At 41.1% G+C, this 26,291-nt stretch overlaps 1 protein-coding gene across 13 annotated transcripts in view; it reads left to right on the top strand.

Moving 5' to 3' along the window:
• DLGAP2 (DLG associated protein 2) overlaps positions 1-26,291 on the top strand; it is a 501,744-nt gene that overhangs the window by 112,305 nt on the left and 363,148 nt on the right. For 3 of the 13 annotated variants that reach the window (XM_075414744.1, XM_075414737.1, XM_075414735.1), the window contains exon 1: positions 15,146-15,219. The exons of 6 other annotated variants lie outside the window; for them this stretch is intronic. The gene's annotated coding sequence lies outside the window, so the exon portion shown is untranslated. Of the gene's footprint in view, positions 1-15,145; positions 15,220-26,291 lie in introns of those variants that run through there. 4 more of the 13 variants (XM_075414746.1, XM_075414743.1, XM_075414742.1 and 1 more) reach the window with 2 other exon arrangements.

Raw genomic sequence — 26,291 nt, 5'->3', positions numbered from 1 at the left:
TAGGAAAATTACATGTAACTGACTGAACTCAGCAGCTTGAAAATCAGGTTGTTAAATCAAATTTAGTGTCTGGGAATCTGATGTTTAGCTGTAGTTTCCTTTCTCCCACCACCCCCACCAGAGGCTGGTAGTCTATATTTTTTACCTAAAACATCTACTGTGACTGCTCTTTCTGAAAGCAAAGTGCCCTGTTACGGTATTTGATGATCATGTTTACAAACTTTAGTTCCAAACGAGGAAGAAATTCTCTTCTATGCCTACTAGTTCAAGCAGTGCTTCCCTTATAGAATAGAATCAGAGTCACAGAATAATTTCGATTCCAAAAGACCTTTAAGATCATAGATTCTGACCATAAACCTAACACTGCCAAGTCCACCACTAAACCATGTCCTTAAGTGCCACGTCTACACATCTTTTAAACACCTCCAGAGATGCTGACGCCACCACTTCCCTGGGCAGCCTGTTCTAATGCCTGACAACCCTTTTGGTGAAGAAATTTTTCCTAATATCCAATCTAAACCTCCCCTGGCACAACTTGAGGCCATTTCCTCTTCTCCTATCACTAGTTACCTGGGAGAAGAGACCAACACCCACCTTGCTACAACCTCTTTTGAGGTAGCTGTAGAGAGTGATAAGGTTTCCCCTCAGCCTCAGCCGCTCCTCATAAGACTTGTTCTCTAGACCCTTCACCAGCTTCGTTGCTCTTTTTTGGACATGCTTCAGCACCTCAATGTTCTTCTTGTAGTGAGGGGCCCAAAACTGAACACAGTATTCCAGGTGCGGCCTCACCAGTGCTGAGTACAGGGGCACGATCACCTCCATACTCCTGCTGCCCACACTATTCCTGATACAAGCCAGGATGCTGTTGGCCTTCTTGGCCACCTGGGCACACTGCTGGATCATGTTCAGCCAGCTGTCGACCAACACCCCAGGGTCCTTTTCTGTCTGGTAGCTTTCCAGCCACTCTTCCCCAAGCCTGTAGCATTGCATGGGGTTGTTGTGACCCAAGTGCAGGACCTGGCACTTGGCCTTGTTGAACCTCATACAGTTGGCCTCAGCCTATCAATCCAGTCTGTCCAGATCCCTCTGCAGAGCCTTCCTACCCTCAAAACAGATTGACACTCCTGCCCAACGTTGTGTTGTCTGCAAATATACTGAGGGTGCACTCGATCCTCTTGTCCAGATCATTGATAAAGGTATTAAACAGAACTGTCCCCAAAACGGAGCCCTAGAGAACACCGGTGCATGAAAAGCCTGTATGGAGGAGCCCACAGCTTCATTCTAGGAGTAGTTCTTATCTCAGGTTAGTAGTTCTTATCCACTTGCCTTTGCAATTGTCATATGAACAAGTATCTCCAACAGGCTCTCCTTTCTTTCTCCTTCTTGCATTCTGCGCAACCTTTTTCTGCTTGCTGGCTAACTTCAGAGCACAATCTGTCCTGTTTAATTCATGGGGAACATGTGGTCTCTTTTCCTTAAAAATACGTGATGAATTCCCTCTACCTTATGCTTTTCTCATCTCTGCCTCTTGCTGCTGCTGTATGTTAGTGTCAGGCTTGACCTAACTTCTGTGCCATCTTGGGTAGTGCTTGCTAGGGGATCCTGACTGATGCCTGCCTTGAATGGAGAAGGTTGGGTCATCTGGAATCCCCCTGCTGAAGTACGATCAGTTCATCATGGTGGACCGAGCAGAAGTTGCTTCATTCTGTCATTGCTCAATGATGCAAGAGCTTTAGCAGCCAATGAACTGCTTTCGGCCAGCTCTTCCTTGCAGTAAAGCCTTGGGAACTAGTAATCAGTAATCGAAACATCCTTTTTGTTTTCTTTAATTTTGTACAGACAAAAAATGATTGTCTTGGATCTAAAGATTCAGCTCAATGTCATTTTATTCAGGGGTGTTAGCCACAGCTCCATTGTTGTTCAGTAAGGAAATGGCTTCTACAGCTCTCCACTGGAATCCGAAATTAGTGCTAAATGGGTGAGCAGTATGTTCACACTCAGGACAGTGCATAACAAACAGGAAAATTAGTCAAGACAGGGCCCAGTGCACAGTCTAAAGCAAGCTGTTGATCACCAAGTATACTTTATTAGTAAAAATAGATAAAACTTGTGAGAATGCCACCTGGTCACCTACCATTAACTTGCTACAGTATAAAAGAAAACTGGTGTTGGTCCTGCACACCTGGTCATTGCATGTCCTTCTGGCCTGGAAGCTCTTCAGTACATCATTAAGCAGTTGCAGTTTGCACTGGATGAAAAGCCTGTATGGAAATAAGTCATCACAGAACCACCCTTTGTAGCATTCAAATTACCCGGAATTGGCTAATGCCATTTTGCACAAACTCCGTACAGGCTGAAACGAATCAAGGCATCAGTATGAGCATGTGGACTTAACATATCCACACAAGAGGTATCACCATCCTGTAAGTTTTCACAATAACGGAATTATCAAAAGCTTTGCATTTCAGACCGTGTCCTTGCACATAGCGAGATATAACACACTTTATTCGGTGCACCAGTTAGCCACAAGATAAATACTGTAAACTATTGTTCTTGGCTAATATATCTATTTTGAGATTTACTATTCCTCTTTTGGACCGAAAGTGCACTTCTCAACGTGTCTCTGCTCCCTCTGCACACACGAATAGTTGATTCATAACAGGTTTTCATGTCAATCCATGATGCTTATTTTCCTAGTAAGACCTGTTTTGTTGTCTCTTTCTATTTCACCAATAGATGGTGTAGAAAGTGCTGATAATTCTTTAAAGATTCATTCAGATCATAGCTTTATTGTAAATTAATTCTGGCCTGGAATAAGTTATGTAACATGTGAGCAGCTTTTTAATTGGTAAATAAAAAAAAATACATTCAAGTGCCTTCACTAAACAAGTCTTTTGACGAAAAGACTTCCTTTTTCCTCAGCCATTCTTCAGTGCTCTAGCATTAAAGAAATTTTTTTGGAATATACTATTGTACACAGCTGTTTGGTAGGAGGAGGCGGGGGTGTCTTCAGTGAAACACATAAGTTTTGCATGCAACGACTACTATTTTTGTTGTACATTAATATTCAGTTTTGTTAAAGTCAAAGTGAATCAAAGTGAATCAAGAAGAAACAAGTGTTGTGATGAACAGATTCTTGAGTTATCAATTCACTGACAGTGATTTCATGAGTAAATGTCATTGTTTAGTATATAACCTGCACAATCAAACGCAATGTGTACCTCTCAGAGAACAAAATGAAACCAAATATGATGAAGGGATTTATTTTTTTTCCTTTCCGCTATTATATTGTTATGCTTTATTATTCCTGAATCTCTCTGTCATGAAATGTGAAATTAGATTAGTTTGGCTTTATCTACTTGGCATTTCTAAGCTTTGTGACATAGGAACTACAAGTTGAACGGCAATGTTATTTATATTTATTTAGTATTTCAGTAATGTAGTCTTCAGTGTGTAAAAGCACCAGGCTTACAGAATAGAGTTCAGATGGAGTGAATAATAAAAGATGCTTTCTCTTAGAGGTGAAATGAATTATCACCGTATAGTTTAGTAATTGTAACTGTCTTGCTGTCACCTGCTTCTCTCCTCTCTGTATTGTGTCAAGGGTTGTCTTTCTCTAAGGCAGCGATTTGCACACTTGCTCACTGAATGGAGATCTTATATAATGCCACTGGAATCTGGGCAGTATGGAAACAGTCCTAGAAATACTATGGCTTGAACATTTAAGCTCGCTTTTACAGTGGCTCTACTTTCTCTCTCTCTCTTTTTTTTTTCTTTTCTTTTTTTTTTTTCCCTTTTCCTCCCAGAATTACAAACCCTTTGGTAAACATAGGCTTGAAAGTTCAGTCAGAGCAGAAACATTGTTAGGTTCTTATTTTTCCTCAAAGACTTAAAAGTGAGGGAAGGCTCAAACAGGAAAAGCGGGCTCTGCCGTGGGTGCTCCTCACTGTCCCGAGCTTAAGGGGGAGGGAGGAGGAACCTCTCCAAACCTCCTCTCCATCAGAACGGAGTTCGATCATAATTACATAACCACATGCAAACGGGTCCAAAAAACCCCACCTGGTAAGAGCATACGGTGAGATAAAGGGATATTTAACGCAGTGTGCTTCTTTTTTGTTGGAGTGAGGTTACGATGAGTTCCAAGCATCAGAGTAAGCCCCGAGCTGGTGCTATCTCTAATCCTGACCTCCAGTTGTGGGCACATGAGGTTGACAAGGGAATATGCGCTACGTGACCCTTCCTGAAGCTGGAAGAGCTGAAGGGTTGACTTGAATTATTGATGGGTAAGGTTCCCGTGCAGCTTATGCCAGCTCTGTGAACCTCTCACCTACGCAGACACCTTGTTCTGCTGTGTCCCTCGTACCTGTCGCAGGAGATGAGGGGTTGCGAGGAGAAAGAGCCGGTGCAAGGATAGCCCTCCTATGAGCAGAGGGGTCTGCAAAGATTTCTTCCTTGTTCGTTTGAAATCAAATTGCAATTACAAATTGCTCGACCTGAGGGCAGAGAAGACCTCTTACCAGGGACTGGGTTATCTGCTCCAAGCCTCCGGAGGCAGATTAATACCATTTGGCCAGAGGAAGGTAATTTTGGTTCATGGCAAAAGGGTTTCAGTCTCTTCAGGGAAAGATATGCCAGAAGATTTTCAAGACACGAATGTGCTTTCTAACCTGAACCCCTTCTGTAAGCAATCTGAAAGTACTGCTGTGCCTGGGCAGTTTTTTACATTTTTGTTTGATTATTTATGATAACTGACCATGCAATAGCACTAATAAGCCATAATTAGCAAAGTCCCTTCTCGTTGCACACAAGAATGACTGTGATGTGAAGAGTGAAGTCTCTCTTCTGCTGGAAGTTGTTGGAGCTCTCTCCCTTCCCCTATTCTCCTTGAGCAAGACACCAAGAGTGATGTCTGCCTCCACTGTAAATGGTAATAGACCTGGTGGAAATTGCCTGAACTTGCATTTGCTTTCTTTTAAAAAAGGAAAGTACATTTTACTGAAGTCTGTTTCTCCTGGCTGCTTGGAAGAGAGACTGGCCAGGTTGCTTGTGCTGGTGGTTGCTCATGCTTCAATCTCTTCTGCTGCTTATAGCTTGAGTTTGCTGTTTGTTTGGCACATTTTGCCACTCTCCCAGTGCCTTGTTAAACATTTTATACCAGACTGATGAAAAAGCAGTTGATGTCTGTCCTTTTCACCCAGCCAGATATGACTCTAAATGAAATGCCTGCTCTGAAAGAAAAGAAAACTGGGAACTAGAAAACAAGTCAGTCTTTCAGCTGAGCAACAAACTACAGTCATATGGTTGAGGGCAGATTTTAACCCCAGTCTTGAACCACAATTCATCTGTATTTTGACATGCTCCTGGCACAGAATGGACAAGGAACGTCAAATACAGCTTCTGAAAGAAAGCCTGCTTTTCTGCTGGAGCATTTGTGCAGTCCTCCCGGCTGTGACCTGAGGATCCCAGGCTCGTCATAGCTCCTGATAGCTGGACTAGTCATTTCACAGAACTAAAACAGATGTAGAAGATTTTCCTTGTTATTTTTTCCCCTTCAATTCAGAACCACTGAATGACCGTTTTTCAATAATATTCTTAAAACAGGGTCTTAAGTGCTTCCTATTTCATTTTTTTCATGAGCTAAAATTTTGCTTTTATAGCACATTTTAACTTCAAATAAGTCAGTCTTTTTGCAGTCTGGGTAAAATATGGACATCAAGATGGAGTTGCAGGCTTAAAGACATAAAAATATCAGTAATTCTATTGGTTGTGAACACAGGTCTGTTGCAATTGCCTTGCTTGATCTTTTATATACTGCAGTTTGTAGGGTTTTCTTTAAATAATACTTATTTGAAATGGACACTACATTTTAGGCAGAAAAAATGTCTGATTAAGATTTAGAAAATGCAGTCATTTTAATAAGAACTGTCCCTTTATTATTGTGTTCCTAATGCACATCTGAGCCACACACTTAACAGCAGCTTATTTAGTGCCACGTCAATCCCCAGTGAAATTTTTTTACAATCTTACTGCAAAAGCATAAGTAATACCTAGTGTCTTTGTGGGACTTTATATTAATTAAGCTGAAATTAGTTCTTAATTCCTAATGTACTCGTTCTGCGGAGTTCAATCAGATAGTCGTTACTGCCTTTGTCTTTGTATCTTCTTCCCGCCTGGACAAGGTCCTGTGCAGCCTGCTGTAGGTGACCCTGCTTCAGCAGGAGGGTTGGACTAGATGACCCACAGAGGTCCCTTCCAACCCCTACTATTCTGTGATTCTGTGATTCTGTGATCTTCCTGTGTATTTGGATTTCCTGAGAATGGCTTTGTATAGAGCGACAAACTTTTTGTACTTTTAAGAAAAACAGGGCAAGACACAAATTGCTTAGAGAGTTCCTGACAATACTTGCAGATCTTTTACACTGAAAAATGTGAAATCATAACATTTACCATACAGTATGCAATTGTAGGCAGGAGAGAGAGGGCTGGCTTATCAGTTGTTGGTGCTTTCCCCCCCCCCCCCCCCCCCTATTTTTTTTCCACCTGTTACGGAATTGATACTCTATCCAGGACTCCAGTGAAATAGCACAAATAAAAACTCAGTGTTTTCCAAATAAAATAGTCTTTAATTGTTTTTCTCAGTAAGGACTTCTTCCACCTCCACACTAATAAGCATTCTTCTGTGCTTCAACTAGCTACCCACTCACTTTCTCTCTTTAAAGAATCGGCTGTCCCAATTACCATTGAGAATTTTCAGTCTCTCATTAAATTCGGTGAAGTAGGCAATTTGATCAGGTGGCGATCAGTGTAACATTACAGAAAACGACCTTTAGAAAGTGTATTGTACAAATCTGGATATTCTGTTTTATCAAACATATTCTTAGTGTTTAGTGGGTTTACAGTTCTCTTTGGGAAAAAAAGAAGTGACTTGTAGACAGCACTGGTATATGTTAAAAAATGCAAAAACAGATTTCTCTATGTATTATTTGCCTTTAATTTGAAGTGTCATCTCTTGCATGTCAAGCACATATGAAATTTCCTCCCCCCCCCCATTTGGACAAGTTGAAATCAAACATGGAGCTGACTGAGGGTGCGGGACATTGCCTACAGCATCATTCCTGCGATGAAAGCCACATTCTGGCTTTTCTTGCCCCTAGTCAGAGTAGCATCTCCCATTGCTGGCAAAGAAGGAGGCCTCTTGCAGACAAGGTTTTCCATTACGAGTTGTGACTCAGAGCATCCCCGTGGGCTGTGGGACCGGAGCTGAGGCGTCTGTGGGAGCTGCAGGGAGCGGAGGTGGGTGCCACAGCTGTCTCCCTGGAGTTCCGCGGGGCTCCATGAGCCCCTGTGCCTTCTGCGGGGCTCCACGGGCTCTGCCGTGTGGACAGGGACACGGCGGCTTGAGCAGCTTCCAGAGAGCCCTTTTCCGGACATCCCTGGAGCCTGAGGGCATCGCTCTGTCAAAAAGCAGGCTTAAACTAGAGCCAATGTGTAAAGTAGGAAAGCTGCCAGGCCAGAATGAGTTTTGAGCTGGTGTAGCGGGGTTTGGCACGGCATAATTGTAACGAAGCACATTAAACCATTCAGTATGATTGCTGCTTGCATTTGCTAGGAGTTCGTAAACTATACCCTGATACAACCGAGCCATTGCAAATTTAGCTTTTAGTTTAGCAGATTTAGTTGTGTAATACAACCAAGATCCCTTGTGGTATTTAGATCACAAATCTGGGGGTTTTTTTCCTCCCTGTTCATGAGACTGCAAGCACGTGTATTCCTTAAAAATTCCGGAATCCGCAGCCTGACCCTTAGACTCCAAACCCTGAACCAGCTCAGACACGGGGCCTTTTATGGATAATTCAGACCAGTTAAAGCTGTCCACTCACAGGCTGTTTGGAGGCTCTGTATCTAGAGTCTGCCAAACACAAGGTCAGTAGCAAGTTGGGTAGGTAGGACTTTACTTCTGAGAGAGGGCATATATTGCCTCTTCTCCTCTAATGTAATCTGGGTGTATGCCCTGGGGTATAAGATCCAGTGTATTTTGAATTTCTTTCTTAGACACTAGCATGCTCTGAGGATCTAAATGTCTTTTTCATATTGTATTACATTGAGTTATGTAGTACAACACTATTTAGCACTGCCAGCCAGATAGGAAGAGAAGACATCCTCTTCTGTGCCGGGTGACCTCTGAATTCCTTTATCATCATCATCATCATATGTGTCTTCAGACAGGGCCCTCTCACATACCTGTGTCAGAAATATGAAAGTATTTATGTCAAGGAGGCAGGACTATGAGTACATTGTAAGACAGGTAACTTAAAGGTGTTATTGTTATAGCAGTTCTGCTTCAATTTTGATGATGAAATCTGAATCAGTTGCTTGCAGGAAAAGAATACCAGTTTCATGAGATCAGGACTGACAAAGATGCACCAATTTCTTCCTTCTGTGGATTAAAGAAATTAACAAAAAACACTGTGCCAAAATTAGGCATCCCAGTTCTACCCTTTGGTATTTCCTGAGTACATATCCAGGAAGAAAATTTGACAGTGAAGCAGTATTTAATACTCTTTCTTTCACATTTATTGAGTAACAAAAATTTTCGGCAAAATGTACCTCAGGAGAGAGGCCAAACTTGAGAACAACTAAGTGGAAATTAAAAACCAAAAGACATAACTTTCAATGGCTGTTTACCTAAGGAGAAGAGGATTCTCTGTGCTGTCTTCTGGATTGAAAATCACTTTTACAAAATATAAAACAGGAACATTAAAATACTAGCCACTAATACTCACACAATACTGTCATTTCTTGAATATTTTGGGGTTCTGCTTTGAGCTGTTGTCTCTAAGCAACACATCAGGCAGTGTTGCACTGCTCCATATGACTATAAAATATATACATTTTTTTCACCTAAATAGTGAAGTTGCTAAAACCTTTGAAGACCCTATGTTAAATGGTGGATTAGTTGGTAAAAGTCAGAAGACTGATGTCTGATAGTTTTGGCTTCTCACAATGAGACTCAACCGGGAACACAGCTCATCAAAAACTCGAAATGGGAAAAAAGATAAGATTAACAAACAGTATGCTTTTAATATCTTACAGCACCTAAAATTGTCAATGTTTTTTTTTTAAAAGATACTGTGTTCAATAAAGCATTGTTTTAAGGATGCACCTTTATCCTTATTCAGAGATGTGAATTACTGAGTGCATAGCAAGAGATGAATTGAAGAAAGGTCTAGAGCGAATTTTACAGATGTCCTAGTCATGAGAAACTTTGCAAAATGCTTGTGAAGCTGCCCACAGATTTGAAGCTGTGAGAAATCTGAAATGCCATGGATGACTATGACGCTACTTAAAATTGCTGAGGTTAATGGACTGCATGGTAGGTATTATGAATGTCACTTAACTGCGCTGCTTTTACAGAACAGAGTTTTCCTCTTCTAATAATGTTAATTATGAAGCATACGTATTCTGAGACAACATAATGGATGCTACTGTTCCATTTGTGAAAACACTTCATGTTTATCAGTACTGGTGAGGGACAGCATGATTGTGCTGCACTTAATTTTATGTTCTACATAATATGGTGCTACTTCAGATACACTTTCTTTGCGTGCCAATAGAACACCACAGTTTTCTTCTTCTCATTAGAACGTACAGTAAAAAACTGTTCCCACTTTTAATATAGTCAAGATGCAAAATTCACCCTATCCAATACCTTTATTATTTAGAAAACAAGTGAAGGCTTTCTTCAGCCTAGTGAGTATTCTTTCTGAAGAAAATCAGTCTGATCTTCAATATCTAAAAGTTTATAATTACTATTTTTTTCCTAACAGGTCTCCTGTTTTTTATCCCCTGCAGAACTAATTTGGACTAAATCAAGACATAAGCAAACTTACCAAATGTCATGCAACTAGTGGCATGGGCATAAGAGCTAGTAGATGGCAACAGCTACGGAGAGTAGAGTTCTACGTCCAAAACAGTCTTAAGTACTGCCTCTTCCTTTCTTTTTCCTCTGGGAAATGTAGATGAAAACCTTTCAGTTTTGTCCTTGATATGCAAATATTTATGTCTTAATAAAGACCACTGAAAATTTATATTTGTCGGTTTTGGTGTTTTGTTCTCGTTGTCATGAGCAAATAAAGCCAGCAGACAAAGACCTCTTTCACTGGCGTATGCCACAAATAGCTTTCTATAGAATTATAAGATTTCATCAAGTCTATGTTGCCTCTGTGCAGAGGGATATTACTCTAAGATTTGAATTATTCTAAAGAGTGTTACTGATGCCCCTTCACCCCCATAAAATTGATGCTGATTGTGTAGGATGTCCCCCCACCCCATGACCCACTTTCAACTGGCTGAAATGTTTGAGATTGAGAAGGGTTTTTCATTTACTGTAATTACAGCAAAGTTTAGAATATAATACTGCAGGAGTAGGGAGGTGATCGTGCTCCTGTACTCAGCACTGGTGAGGATGCATCTGGAGTACTGTGTTCAGTTTTGGGCCCCTCACTACAAGAAGGACACTGAGGTGCTGGACCATGTCCAGAGAAGGGCAATGAGGCTGGTGAGAGGTCTAGAGAACAAGTCTTATGAGGAGCAGCTGAGGGAGCTGTGGCTGATTAGTCTGGAGAAGAGAAGGCTGAGGGGGGACCTTCTTGCTCTCTACAGCTACCTGAAAGGAGGTTGTAATGAGGCGGGTGTTGGTCTCTTCTCCCAAGTAACTAGTGACAGGACGGGAGGCAATGGCCTCAGGTTGCATCAGGGGAAGTTTAGATTGGATATTAGGAAAAATTTCTTTACTGAAAGAGTGGTCAGGCATTGGACCAGGCTGCCCAGGGAGGTGGTTGAGTCCCCATTCCTGGAGGTGTTCAAAAAATGTGTGGATGTGGCACTTCAGGATATGGTTTAGCAGGCATGGTGATGTTGGGTGGATGGTTGGACTTGATGATTTCAGAGGTCTTTTCCAACCTATGATTCTATGATTCTGTGACTACACCTTACTATTTCAGGAGCTGAAGATCCCTTTTTCTGTAATGTGTAAATCCTATGAGATTCTAGCAGGTTAAAAGATGAAGTAAAGTACATATTCTAAAAGTTTTGTCATTTAAGTTGCATTTAGCCATTTCTGAAATAATGTGAATAAAACATTCCCTGCCTCTACCTTACAAGCAAGGAAGCATTGATTTGGAGACAAGTGCTTGAAGATGTGCTCTACTGCTCATCGCTCTGAGGTACTACATTACAGAAATTCCTATAATGTTCCACTCCCTCATGCCCATCCCTAACAAACTGTTTTATAGAAGCTTTAAATTGAAAATATTACAGCAATAATATTCACATCTACTGTTCAGCTGCTTCTTCAGTTGCTGTCCTGTGAGTGCTTCCAGACTGGATAAAGGATAAAAAAATCTCTCCCCACACAGGTATGGCAAAAAAAGGCACACTAATTACAATATATTAACAGATTGGTTTAAAGACATACCTCACAAAAATGGTGGGCATAGAAACAGTGAAAATAGTAGTTCAGGAAAATATGTGGCAGCTGTTGATGTTGAGTATGCCTAAAGCACTGCAACTGACGAAGAACCCTATTGGGTGCTCCATGTGCTTGTTCTCAGTGAATGTGTGGTTTGGCTTCCTTTGAACAATCTATCTGCAAAGGAAAAAAGCAACCGAAATGCAAGTACTGTTTCCTGAGCTGAGAAGTATCTTTGAGCCTTTTACACACACACCTTCTGAAAATGTCTTTTTAATCCACAGTTCTAATTTGGCTTGGACTCAGTCTTCTGTGACACACCTGAAGTTGTTTTCAGTTAGAAATATATATATATATTTAGCTTGGTACTGGCTGAAAATAATCTTATTGCTGGTGGTCTATGTAAGATGAATCCAGTTCCTGAAAAATGCCATTGTAATAGAGAGAAATCGATCAATTTTATTATTTTCAGAAGAAGATAATTTTCTGAGCCCAGTAAGGCTTGTGCTACCACCTCACTGGGAAGGGTGGCCCCACTAACCCTCCTGGTGAGAGAAGTATGAGCAGAGGCTACTGCTGCTGTCAGTGCTCTTTTGGCTAAAAGATGGCTAAGAGTCTGCAAGGTTCAGATTTGTTTCCCTTTCATTATTAATGCAGGAAGGTGTGCTCTGTGATGGGGCTCTATAGGGGGAAAAAGTTTCCTTCTCAAATCCTGTTAGCCCAGAGCTCTTGCATTGCTGCTGCAGATACCCAGCCCCTCCAGCTGGACCAGGGCACCACCCTGCCTGCCCTGGGGTCTGTGACCAGCACTTTGGGATGGAACATAATAGAATAGAATAGAATTAGAATAGAATAGAATAGAATAGAATAGAATAGAATAGAATAGAATAGAATAGAATAGAATAGATTATTTCAGTTGGAAGGGCCATACAATGATCATCTAGTCCAACTGCCTGACCAGTTCAGGGATGACCACAAGTTAAAGCATGTTATATAGAGCAAGCACGTTATTAAGGGCCTGTATACTTACGTGCACTTAGCCTGTATTCTTTCCTCTTGAACTCCTTAAAGCTGAACAGATTATGACTACAATTCTTCTTTGAAGGAATGCAAAGGCAATTATTAAAATGTAGGAATAACAAAACATTTGTCAGAACTCTGCGCTGTAAAGTGTGTGATTGAAATGGCTGTATGTAACATTTCTTTTCCCGCCCTGTTGGCTGTATTGCACGTTGTCACTGCAGCTCAAATTCAGAGACTACGTTGTGCACCGCATGCTTCGCAGTCACACTGGAGTCATCACTAAGGGTTGAAACCTGGAAGTTTTATGAGATTGTCTGTGTCACCGAATTCAAGAAGGCTATGCTAGGCCCAGATGTGTTTGTTGTTTAAGCCGATGCTTAGGGAAAACCCCATCAAACAAGGTAATCCTGCTGTCTTGAGCTAAGCAGAAAAAACCATTCATGTTCAATGTGAGAAGTCAGAAATGAGCTGTGTGTTATGAAATGTAGAAGCATACCTATTCATTTAGTAGTTTTTGAATACTAGGAAGTTAAATGGTAGGAAAAAGATTAAGTTCTTACTGTTATCAGCACACAAAGTATAATGTAATAAGCCATTAATTTACCTCATTCAGTGGGTTTTCAACATTTCTATCTTAAAAGCCAGTGACGTGAGACTTGTTTTCTGTGCTGCCCTTCATGGAACCTTTAGTCCGAGGAGCTGTAGAGCTCTGGATCATAAGAAAATCACTGAGCTCCTTCTAGTAGCTGGAAAGTCTGTAATATTCTTCTGCATTTGTCTCAGAAATCTTTGTCTTATTTCTGTACTGAATTCATCCAGTCACCCAGGAGGCAGGAGCAGGGTCCCCCAATTGGCCACTGGTTCCCTAGCACCTGTTTTGCATCAAGAGGCTACAGGATTTGACTCTGGAATTCTTGGAAATATATGGCCTCTCCAAGCATCCATCTCTTCTCTTGTGAAATAATAGTAAAAAGAATATATTCGCAAAGACATTGTAGGGATTAAGTAATTAATGCTTTGAGTAGCTTAACACAGAAGCACTTTGTATGATTAAGTACTGCTGTAATTAATTAGTTTGGGAATTTGATAATTTTCTTTATGGTCTTCTGCTGTGGTTCATTTGGAAGAATGCGGTTTGGTCTTCCCATGGGAGTATGAAGGACGGTGTGCCCAGAACACAACCACAGCCCTTGTCTTAGTCCGTCCAGAAGAGATCGGACTCACTAGCTATTAGAGAAGTTCGGTTTCTTTGTATGTAAAAACTTTGGAATCCAGAGGAAATATTGTTGCTGTTCAGAAGGACTGTGTACATGGCTGTCCATGATTTAACAGCAACTTCCTATTTTCCAAGCACTCTTCTTGACTCTTGGGACTAATAGACCAGATACCTGTCTTAAAGTATACCTGCTATAATTCTTGCTATATAGTATCCTGACATAAAGTTTGAGGGATTCTATCAGGTCTTCACAACTGATTCTTTGTAGCCAGCTTGCATCCCAACTGGAGCTACTTGGGACATGTCAGAGGGGTACTGCCAGAGTCAGGCCCAGTACCTGAACTCCCATCTAACTTCATAAACAAAAATAGTTGCATGTAGTTGTGCAAGTTTGTACACCTACACAATACTGGCTTTGTTTTCCAAGCTGTTATTCTGCTGAATATTGCAGAGAAGGCACTGTTAAGAAATAGAGTGCTTCCTGTGGTGGATATAACGGCTAGTAATTACCCCAAGAGCAAGTACAGATCACTGTCCTTTTACATTTCAGGAGTAAAGAGAACTCTGGTAAACTTACCTATTCTTCAATAAATGAAAGACACAATTGCAGTCTCTTTTATGATAAACTCAATCCATGTTCACGGCAAGCTCAGATTTCGGAGGCAGCACCCTGCAATTACAGGGGCAAATGTACATTTGGATAGGAAAACTAGACAGTGAAGTGTAATTTTGGGTGAGAAAATACTGCTTGCCCTGTTTTTTCTACACCTTAAAAAGAAAAGGGAAGAGGGATTATTTCTTGATACAGTGCAGATGTATCTCTTATTCCAAACTGATAAGCTTTTGCAACGTGTTAATGCTTTGCACCTTGAGGCCACCATGCTTACAAATGCCTCAAGTATTTGAGGAGTTTTAGCCACAGGGATAGTTCCCTAATGTCTGAAAATCATGACTGTCTAGCTGTAGGCGAGTAGTCTCTGAGCAAATGCTGAAACTCAGCTCTACTTCTAAGTTTTTTCCACTTTACATCGCTTTACTTGCGCTCATCTTCAATTGTTAGCTCTGACTGGTGGCTAGCATGATGGGGCCAGATTCCAGATTGTGGCTTCTAGATGCTATGGAAACAGGAATAAATATTTTTGCCATTTTTTGTATTTCATATTATGTAAGTGCACTAGTAACAATGCATGGCACAGGGAATGCAGTGATTGAATGTGCTGTGCAGAGCTTACTCTGTTGCTTAGCAATTAAATGTATGCACGTAGCAGCAGCACTGACAAAAATGCTAATAAAAGGTGACAAGTTATATCTCCAGAAAAAATTACACAATTAAGAAAAAAATCTCTGACAAGATACAGGAGCAGCAGCAAATGGTACATACTGATAGATCTTGTCCCTCCTGAAGGCAAGATCTTCAGGTACTGGCCACTAGAGGGGCTGAGATGATGGGAATAGAAGGTATCCACATTTATAGCATGGGCTACAGACACACAGTTGTGCAAACATCATGGTAAGGCTTTCTGTTGTTGTTGTTGTTCTTTTATTACTTGTACATATTTTTCTCTGTAAAATGTCTAGCAACCTGTTCTGTTTTCTTTGTTTCATTTTCCTCCTTGGTGTTCAGGTTTGCAGATTTTTCACAGCATCTCTTTCAATCGAATTTCTGACTTTCCTAGCAGATGCTTATGTCACAGTATAAGGTTTTATTTATATAACATGATGCAATCTATCATGTTAATGTAAATAGATTTCTCTATAAAACTGATTGTTGAAGAATACCAAACTGCTTCATTTTTTTTTTTTTTAATTCAGAGCAAACGTGAAGCAGAGGAACTGCATTGTAGGCTGCAATTCTCAAAAAACCCCAGCATTTTAAAGACTCCTTTCTTTCTGGGATTTGTATGTTTAACCTTTCGCTCCTTCTTTCTCATCTTTAGTCTTCTAAAATCTCTGTCAGTTGCGTTGTGCTCACAAGTTCATCGCTTCTTGGACTGGTTAATACTTATTGAAACACTCGCTTTGCTGTGGATAAACATAGTCACCAGGCTTATTTTAGAGCTTTCTCCGAACCGGCTTGACACGTTGTTGCATGAAATTCTTTTTACTACAGTAAGAGATTCATTTACAGGCTGGAAGTAATTGCTCTTAAATTGTTTATTAATGTCTGTGGTATTGAGCAAATATTTCTAGTTATGTGCAGGACTTCAATACTTTTTCTTCTAGCAATTCTTTTTGGGTTTTTAGAGCTTTCCCTCATTAGATTTCTGCTCACCAAAGTGCTGATTCTGCACTTGACAGTCTGCGCGCATAGTGAATTGCAGGATCTGGGCCCAATTTTGATCTATTTATATTATAGTCCATTTCATTTTAACTGAATGCAAGTACTAATTTGGCTGTACTTGCTTTCAGTGTTATCTCAAGTTGTGCCAAATCATCAGACAGTCCATTTGGAGTTTGGCGGGCTTTGCTGAAACTCCTGCATTTTTGGTCAAGTGCTATTGAAAAATGCTATTTATCAAACAAAAGTAGCCTAACTCTTGGCTTGGTTCAACAATCCCAGTTCCCTATCCCGTGCCTTAGCAAATAAGAGGGACCTTGAATCAGTGCAGATCAGATTGTATTCTGTGTAAGTAAAATGAATCAAATTTCTTTTAATTCATGTACTATACCTATTAAGAAATAAAAATGAAAACATACAGTAAAAATAATGATGAAAAATCAGAACATTGCTTGACTTCTCTTCCCTGGCTTCTTTATGAGTGCATTGATAGAACAGTAATTGAGATAACTCTGCACACAGAGCAATGTTGTCGTATGATGCAAACAGCAAAAGGCTAGAGAGATTTTTCAAGCTAGTGCACCTTATGTTCGCTTCACTTGCCATGTTTTTTTTTCCAAAAAGGAGTCTTTTAGCATGAGTTAAGCAGGCAGGAATTATCCCATCCAGATCAACCCCAAGCCAGCTCCGGTAAGGCAATGATAGTGCAAGATAGAAAGGGAGGAGAAGAGCAACAGATCATTGTGATAAAATAGCTTTTATGCACTTGGTTGTGATGTTTTTAACGAGATGGTTTACAACTTGTTCAGGACATGGAATCAAACATATGGTAAATGAAAGATCTGAATCCATTGAGATGATATAAAAACAAATTTTCTTGATTTGTCTCTTCCCTCTTCCTCCTACTCCAGTAAATGTTATCATGGCAAAATAATCTTTTAGAGAATCAGTTTGATTTGTGAAATACTTTTCTCCAAAGGCTGTATTTGCAAGCTATTTCCAGATAAGCCTGTGCTATCCAGAAGTAACAGAAATATTTCATGCCCTAGAAAGATTTTTTAAACATATTTGTGTATTCCTTCCTTCCCACGTTACCTGCAATGACATGCAAACACAGTGTATGCATGTGTGTATATGTGTATGCATGTGTGCATATATAATTCAATGTGAAAAAGCGAATACTTTATAGAAATTTCTACTTAAATGTCTGTCTGAAAATGCATGCGGTATATTCTTTTTTAAGTAGCCTCCTCCTGGTAGTGCCTTCACTCAGATTCTCACCATTCCCATAGAGTGTTCTGTAAATACCCTGTGAGAATGACTAGCAGGGAGGATGATCTTGCATAACAGGCAGCTGACTAATTTAGACCAGGAACATTGATCTACAAGGACTGAAATAGTCTCAGTCTTGTTCTGATTTCGACATTTGAAGTTTTGGGATTACACTCGCGGATAGTTCTGTAGTTCCATCTCCGGAAGTCACTGTTCATATATTGTACCATTTTCAGGTAGAGCAAGAAAGGGATAAACCATTCCAAATATCACAGAAAGGATAGAGTTTGGTGTTGTGTGTGTTCCTGACACATAGAGAGGGCTATGTTGAGTATTTGTACATTATCTCTACCCTATACCACTTCTTTAGATACATACCATAATAGGCCATCTTCTCCATCTTGCTGAGCATACTATACATTGTCCTCCATACTTTATTCAACTTTCTGAGCACCGTACTTTGACCTAAGCTGTTCTTCTGTTTTATCCAATTAGATTAATTCAGGTTTTCATAAAGAGACTGCCTCCAAAAATGTATTGAAATAATGAAAGTCTGTTGTCCACCTCTCACCTGTATCTTCTTCAGTTTTGGACCACCCAAGTAAAAGCCAGGAATGTGGGGTATGTTTCAGAGGTACACTAATGGTGCTGCTTTTGTGGCACCTAGCCCACTGCTTTTTGAAACGTTGATTTAAATCAGTGGCGGACACTGCAAAGCTGGACACTGCAGAGGCAGGACTTGCTCGAGGACTGGTCTGTTCTGGGTCTGAAGCCAAGGGACGAAGCTGAGCTTGCAAGGTGGGAATGTCTTTGAGCATAAGTGACTGTTAATCAGTAGAGCTGCTTGGAGGTTAGCTCCGGTGTTTTCATTTGATTGATTCCCAGGTCTTACCATAGGTGTTCATACAGATCCAGGGCCATGGAGTAGTATGTGCATGTATTTGCAAACACACGTGGAGAGTCCACCGGGCTCTTTCTTTGCCACCGTTGAGCTTGCTCTTCACCCGTGCTCTTGCATGTCTGTTAGGAGAGACCTTAAGAAACTTCAAATGCGCCATTATACATGTGCTACATAAATAGACATACACCTTGTATTCTTTGCTACCATGGAAGTATGACTCATCACTGCAACTAATTTTGTTTTGAATAACAGCGAGCTGGATCTGAATTCCTGAAGTAGGAAGAAGTCGAGGAAGAAATGACTGTGTAGTTTACTAGTTTTGTTTTAAGCAATGAATCCCTTAAAAAAATGTGTTGTGAAATATATGCCCATTAAAAAAAAAAACGGACCTGGAACTTTCAAATTTGTTGCGTCTGCTTCTGTTCATTTAGCTTTGTATTCTTATTTCAAAAAGGCATATTAAACAAGAAAAACACAGAAAAAGAACAAGTTAAGAAATGAGTAGCCAGTTGTGCTAATCAACTTTGTAGTAACAGCATTGATTTTTTCTTTTTTCCCCCCAAATATGTCTTGCTTACAGTAATCAGCTCAGCAGTTTTAATCTTAAATTGGTTCACATTAACTGCTTATACCTAACTTGCAGAATGCATCATTCTGGAAAAGGTAAATTGTTTCAGTCAGAATTCTTTTCCTCACTAACAAACACCAGAAGAAAGTGATGGGTAAAATTAGAACACTATTGTATAATAAATGAGTAATCTGAGAAAATTTAATGCATAGACAACAGTATCTCCTTGCTGTGCTGTTGCTCAGATACACAGCTTGTCTGATTCTAAATATATTGATTTAGAAAAAGTGCATATTTGGTGATACATACACTGTGAGCCTGAAAAACAGTGAACGGGAAGGATAACATTGATATAGCTGGTTGCTTATTTGAATAAGCCCTTACAGGAGTACAGTAAGCTACAGTGGATTTAAGCTTTTAAAATTACATTGCGATACATGTTTCAGCCTGTGACTGGGAGAAGAGGGAGCTTTACTCGAAGGGGTCCGTCCTTTCTATTCCTGACAGTGCAGAAGAGGAGCTCTTCTGTGGGCATAGCGTGGCACAGACCCCACATCCCAGCAACGGAGAGGATGAAGTTAGACTCGCGTAGCATTTTAAAAGTGTGTGGTTTGGTGCTGTGAGGATGGTCAGGCTCCTCAACAGTACTGGTATGTTGCTGGAGATACCTGTTAATCGATCGATCGAAGATAGCTTTTCTTCGTGCGGCAGAGAAAGCCTTTGCAGCAGAAAGGATTACAAATGTCCTCTTTGATAATCTCATCATTTTAAAACATTTCTTTAATGTTGTATTAACTGCTGATGCTCTGTTTGCTGGTGAATATAGATGTGTTTGTCAAGATATTAGTGGGAAATGCTTTGGCCATCTATTCCTTACCAGACACTGGAGGTAAGGAGTTCACGAACCCCGTGCCTTTGGGCGCCGCTCTCTCCACCAAACGCGAGCAGCCCCCGGTCTGCGGCGTCCCAGGGCTGCCGCGGAGCCGGTCTGCCAGGCTGGCTGTTGGAGACCACCCGGGCGAAGAGAAAGGGCTTGGGGACAGCCTGGTTTTGTCCTCAGCCGCTCAGGCCTGGCGGAGGGTGAGGCGGCTGCGGCCGGCCCCTCCCGCTGGAGGCCCCGCCCGGGGCCGCGGCCCGGGGCAGCGGCCTGAGCGCGCTGACCTGCCGGGGGGGACAGCCCTCGGGGAGGCGGTGGTGCCATTTTGACAGCCGGGGGGGTGTTTGCCCTCTAGATGGAGCTGTCCCCTCGCCTTGCGACAGCGCGGGCGCCAGGCGCGACGACTGGGGATGGCGGCCGTCTGCCGCGGGGCTGCGGCAGCGCCCAGCTCCGGCCGGGCACTGGGCGGCGGGCCCAGCCCCGCCGCGGCCGCCTCACCCGTGTGCGGGGCTCCCCTGCCCGTGGCGAAGGTCCCATCGCTGCTCCCGTCCCTGGCGAGTCCCTCGCAGGCTCGTCCCGCTCTCGCCGCCGCTTCGCCGCCGGCAGCTCGCGTTGTCGCCCGCAGCTTCCAGGCCCGCCAAAGTTGCCGTTTCCTCAGCGTGTTCGCTGTCTCCTTAGATTTATCCGCCAGCTGTGTTCTGTATGGTGGTGGCTTTTTTATAGCCGCGTTTTCTCTGTACCGCGCACTCTGTTGCTGTGATAGTGAGCCTGCACGAGGTGTGTCTGTGCGTCCGGTGGAGTGGGGCATGACTGCTATGGGCCTGTAGCTTTGCTTGGAACGACTTCTAAAGCATCATTCATAGCTTTACAGGTCATTTGACCCCTAACTTGATTAATTTAATCTGAACAAGGTCTCTATTTGTCTTAAATGTCGCCCCGTTAAGAACGATCTTGTTTATGGATGAAGATACCCTGTCACTTCCGCTGCGCATCTTGCAGCGCCTGCAGCTGAACCCCTGTGTGGAGCCAGACCTGGGGCTGACTGCTCCGTTCCCAAGGAGCCGGGGCTGCGCGTTCTCGTTGTACTGCGCATACGTGTTCCCAGACAGAAGAAAACGTGTTTCTGTGCCACCCAGCTTATAACATATTTTAAGTAGCGTGATATGACATACTTAATAGTATACAGAGGTCACTTTATTTTTTTGGCATTTCTCCCAGGAAAGCAGAAAGAAGCACAAGGAAGTAAGCAAGAGTAACAGAAAACAGCTTAAAAGTCAGAGTAGCACCCTACCAATGAACATCAGCCTTTTGACGTACTCTGCTTCCACAGTTACCAAGCTTTTGTAAGCTCCCACTAAACTGCTGTTCCATTTTTGCTGAAACCTGGGCCCAAGTACGTTTGGTAAGACTTCATCAGAAGGAAAATCTTTTTCACGTTTTCATTTATATTGAAAAATTTTGAGCAGAGAATTGTTCAATACTATTCATACTGCCTTCTATGACTTGCATAGATACTGACGACTTCTGTTGAGGGCATAAAGTAGTTGCCTTGTGACATGTTTGTCCTTGAAGTCTGGAGATTTCAGGCAGTGGATTAAACTATTTCAAACCAACAGCTGAGTCCTTTGAACTTCTAGGAAGTAGTTTCCTCTCTCTTTAGCGTACCTAGCTGCCATAAATGCAAATTGCGTATGAAAAAGTGACCACTGCTGATTTGTTGTTTCTTGTGACATTTAATGCGTTGGACAAACTATGTTCTTGTGAAAATGAGGGATTACAGAAAGAAGTTTGTTTTTCAATTGGGTTAAGAAAGTAATGGTATGACAGACAGTACTCTTAGTTCTTCTGGGTTTGAAATCTGATCTGCATATACTCTACCAACTAAAAACTCAATATCAAGTGACATTTGTGTACCTATCTTTTAAGAGAGCATTTATGATTTTGGGAAAGCTCCACGTGTGACTTTTGAGGAGGTTGTTGTTGGAGTACTTGGGGCTGGCAACGCTCTAGAAGAGATTATGTGCAATTTGGTGTCAAGGGAAATAGCTCTCCTGCCTCAGAGGCAGGAATAAGCCCCTGACAGCATTGCTTCTCTGCAAACTACGGCTATAGCTCAGTGTAATTCCTGCTGAAGGTTTGAAGCACTCTAGCTGCATGTCCTGTTCCAAGTGAGTGTTCTGCCTTTCCTGAATAAGGGGGGAAAGGTTCTCAGCGAAACTTTCTCAAAGGACCTCATTGAGGATATAGAATCATAGAATCATAGAATCATAGAATGCTTTGGGTTGGAAGGGACCTTTAGAGGTCGTCTAGCCCAACCCCCTGCAGTGAGCATATACATCTTCAACCAAACCAGGTTGCTCAGAGCCCCGTCCAACCTGGCCTTGACTGTTTCCAAGGATGAGGCCTCCACTGCCTCTCTGGGCAACCTGTTCCAGTGTTTCACCACCCTTATGGTAAAAAATTTCTTACTTATATCTAGTCTAAATCTACCCTCCCTTAGTTTAAAGAGTATATGAAGAGTAATATTAAGAACTTTCACCTAAAGGGGTCATGAGCAAACTCAGATACAGGGAAAAGGAAGGGAAATAGCAGAACTGATACAGAGTGCACTGATCTACCTCTGTTGTATATGTCACCTGGTGACTAAAAGCAATTAGCTGTAAAAAGGTATTGAGGTAAGGAGAGGAAGAATAGGTTACTTAGATATAGGAGGAGTGGCAACGGTGATTCAGGCAGGTTTTGAAAAGAACAGGCAATAGCAGGGAGCAAAATCATGTGGCATGCTGGGGAGAACTTCAGTAGAAAGCTACCTGCAGTATAAGAACAAAAGTAAGAAATGTTTTTTAATGCCTGTCGAGGACACAGCCACTGGCCGTAGTTTTAAAGAACAGTTCTATGGTATACCAAATGACAGTGAATTCCGGAAACATTATCAGGTCTAGCCAGTTTGACATTTATGTAAGGATACTGAAAGGAAGAATCATGCTTATTACTACAAGATAAAGCAAACAAAAAAAAAATAGTTTTACATATAGCTATTTCTTATTACAACAGACAGAGGACCTAATCAGGGAAGACCAACTTTTAATTTTGTTAGAAGTGGGAAGATTTACAGTCATACTAAGTGCATTCATCTGAGTTTAGCTTGCTAAACCCCCAGCTAGTACTTCTCCTCTGGCATCTGGTACAGCATTTTCTGGGTTTCTGCTTTGCACTGGCCAAGAGCAGAGAGCTGCTCCGTACACACTGCTGAAGCTGGGCTCTAATGAAGCGTTTCCACCACACGGTTTCTACTGCAATAATTGTCTTTATACACAGATACGTAATAATATGCTTCAGCTAGGAGTCTAAACTTAAAAAGATAAAAGCAACACAGCTAAAAGGCTTATAAACCAAAGAGGGTTTTTTTTTTTTTGTCTGAATAATTTTGGTGCATTTGGTGAATTTTAATGCTTATGGAAATGAAAGATTTTATTGGAGGCAAAGCAAGTGTAGGCAGTAACCATAGTGACTTCTACACATATCAGCTCTGCCAGTGTGTTTCAGGTCTAGTCTGCAAAATCCTAGTTATCAAACATTTGTAGGTTCTTTTTGGGCAATCACGATGAAGGATTGAGGCAGGAAGGTTATTGTCCTTCACGTAAAAGACTAGAATCACAGGAACACCACAGTCTTTTTGCCAAGTTTCTCACTGAGGTCAAATCTAAATTATGAAATTGTCAAAGGTTGCCACTGTGAATATTAATGTTATTGGTGATGCTCTTCCTTTGTGCGCTGGCAGGGTTAAATAGTCTATCAGTGACACACGCATTTTTGTCTTATCGTTCTCCAGCCCTCAGCCACACTTAAAGAAGAGCCGGTTGACAGATGTAGTGTGATACGCTTTTCTGAGCCATTGCTAGAGGCTTTTACTTCTTCTTCCCTACCACTGTTAATGGGTAGTCTTGCACACGTTGTCTTTCTGCAAGAAACATGCAACTTAATAGAAATAATCTACTGAAAGAAGATTTCTACTATTTTGTTTGCTATGTCAGAAATAACTTCACTATTTTTGGTAGTCCTGCTAAACAGCCCTTTCACTGCACATTTTAACTGCCACAGCTTATGCTAGAAGCCTCTGGATTTATTCAAGCTGAAAAAAATGAATTAAATGTTGTAGTACATGTCAGCTTGGGAACTTTCTTTTGAAATGGGAGTAATGTGCTCTGAAATGAAAATGTAGGCTGATAGAAGAGGCAGAAGATCTGACTGCCATTATATGAAATTATTGTATATTTGAGTATTTAATATTGCAATATTGAGTATTATATATAATTTCATTATTTTGGGATTTCTTTCATTACAGAAATATAGTTACCCTATCCCATGTGGTGAATGTTTTTTCTCAAAAAAAGGAGGCATTAAATATAATTCAATTAGTTTCCAAAGTAAAAGGCAGAGTGGCTAATAAAATAGGTCTTGTAAAGATTGTGAGAAGTCAACAAAGATTATTGATTATTTTGATGTGTGTAAATACGTGCAGCTGTTTACCTTTATTACTTTAAGTTAATATGTAAGACTGAAGATAATTTGCATCAAAAGGTATTTTTAATACATACTGTGGCATCCAGTGTACCATATTTCCTCCCATTACCATTGTACCATTTTTTATATCTAGCTCACATTTGGCACTGGAGAAAAGTCATTTAAGTTCTATAGGCTTTTCCACCTTTGAAAAACTCACCAGTAATATGCTGATACTTTAAAGTTTGACTTTTCAAATTCGTAAGGGACGATAACACTATATTTTCAAGCTGTTGCACGTATTCAGTATAAAATAGGGTCTCAGAAGAAAAGCCGTTCAAGAGGGTTTTGTGAAACAGAGAGTAGGAGGCAGTCCTTGCTTTGAAGACCTCTCAATTTATTTAAACAAAATCAAAAGTCTTTGTTTTCCTGATTCTATTTCAAGTGAACATGCCAAGGCATGGGTGTCCGTCTGAACTCAGTTTACTTGAGATTTGTTATTCCGAGATGCTCAAAAACAGCAACTAAAAATACTGAGGCTTATATTTTTTTCCCTAAGAGCTAAATCATTCCATCTCACTTAACTAATGTATTGATTGACTTTATCGAGTCCATAATAGTTCTGAGTTTATGAGCTGTGATGCCTGGAAATGGATTAGTGCCAGTGCCTATGATGAGATATGGTCAGAAGACGACTGTTTTGTCTCATGGTAACATTTGAGGTTACAGAACTTGACTTTGTTTCACCTTCAGAATAAAGTTTGTCATCTGACATCACTGTGTATCAGCCAGAACAAGGACCTGAACATGATGTCAAACCCCACGCACGTTTCCACTTGAAAACGTCCAAACTCCGGTACTCCAGCTGTTGTAGTGATGCACACATTGAATACTGGTTTAACATAGTAGCCATATTTGCATACTGGAGGTACAAAGCATCAATTATGTGAAGCAGAATTTTGTTTACGCACCAGACAATCAAGATTATGTTGTTGTCACTACCAAATAGCTGAGAAATGTTAATGAGAACTTGTAGGTTGTCTGCTTCTCCTGGCTGTGGCTTGGAGCCGGTGCTTGCACTTGGAGCCTCGCATGTGTGAGGTGCCTCCCTTGGGCTCATCAGCCCCTGAGAAAGCCTACGAGCTGTCTGCAGCTGCTGACACACTTCTCTCTCCCCCTTTCCCCAAAATGTGGTTTATCTACTTTTGCTTCTCCCTGATGCTCTCCGCTTGATTTCTTACGCAAAGCCAAATCTCAAAGTTGTACTCTTCATATTCCTTGGGCTAAAACCTCAGATACTCCTTTCCTCTTCAAGCACAAGTACAGCTTGTATTAGAAGTGAAGAATTCCTCTTCAAATTATTTTGCTTTCTTTTTTTAAGAAATAAAAATAATTAAACTCAATGCAGAGGTAAGTAGAGGAAATCTTATTGACCATTGTTCCCAGGAATTCAGTCTTAACATTTTAGTGGGGATATTTTTTACTTCGAACTGTATGACTGGGTAAGGCTCAACTAGGAACTTGATCCTGGTAGTTTCAGTACTTACCAATATCTTATTAGTCTTAGTACCTGTGGCTGAGCACAAACGATAGCAAGCTTTTTGCAGTACAGATCTCACGTATGTGTAAAAGATGTTTTGCCTGTGTTTCAATTCCCTAACACATTAAGAACACACTGTTCTTGGCTATATACAGTGCTCTGTGCAAACACGCAGGCATTTACGCCACACATTTAAGACCTAAAACCTCAAACCAAGGCATGCCAGTCTTTGCCTTTGGTATCTTCATATTTCGTTATTGTCCTTCATGGTCACTGAAGTCAAATGTGAAGATAGAGGTTCTAGCTTCAGAGAAAATGAATGTTTTCCTCCCTTACACACAGCTGGCATGAACGTGTCATAAGCCTATAGTCCTGCCCCAGTGTTTTTCTCTGAAATGCTGCTACCGATCACATCTACAAACTGCCGATACGATTGTACTACGTGAAGATGTACTAGGTTCTTCAGTTCGTCACGGGAGAACAGATTCCTTGACGTGAGATTTAGCCAGAACCTGATCATCCTTTAGTCATCTTCAAGTCCTTCTCCTTTGTTAGATTATTTCCATAGTTTCTAGAATGATTTCTTAGAGCAGTATCTGAAGTTTTGTCAGAAAGTCTACTCGTCATCTTTCAAAGACACCAG

Source organism: Opisthocomus hoazin, chromosome 2 (assembly GCF_030867145.1).
Source record: "Opisthocomus hoazin isolate bOpiHoa1 chromosome 2, bOpiHoa1.hap1, whole genome shotgun sequence".
Taxonomy (NCBI): domain Eukaryota; kingdom Metazoa; phylum Chordata; class Aves; order Opisthocomiformes; family Opisthocomidae; genus Opisthocomus; species Opisthocomus hoazin.
Note: the sequence above shows the minus strand (reverse complement) of the source record. Positions and strands in the feature narration are given on the sequence as shown.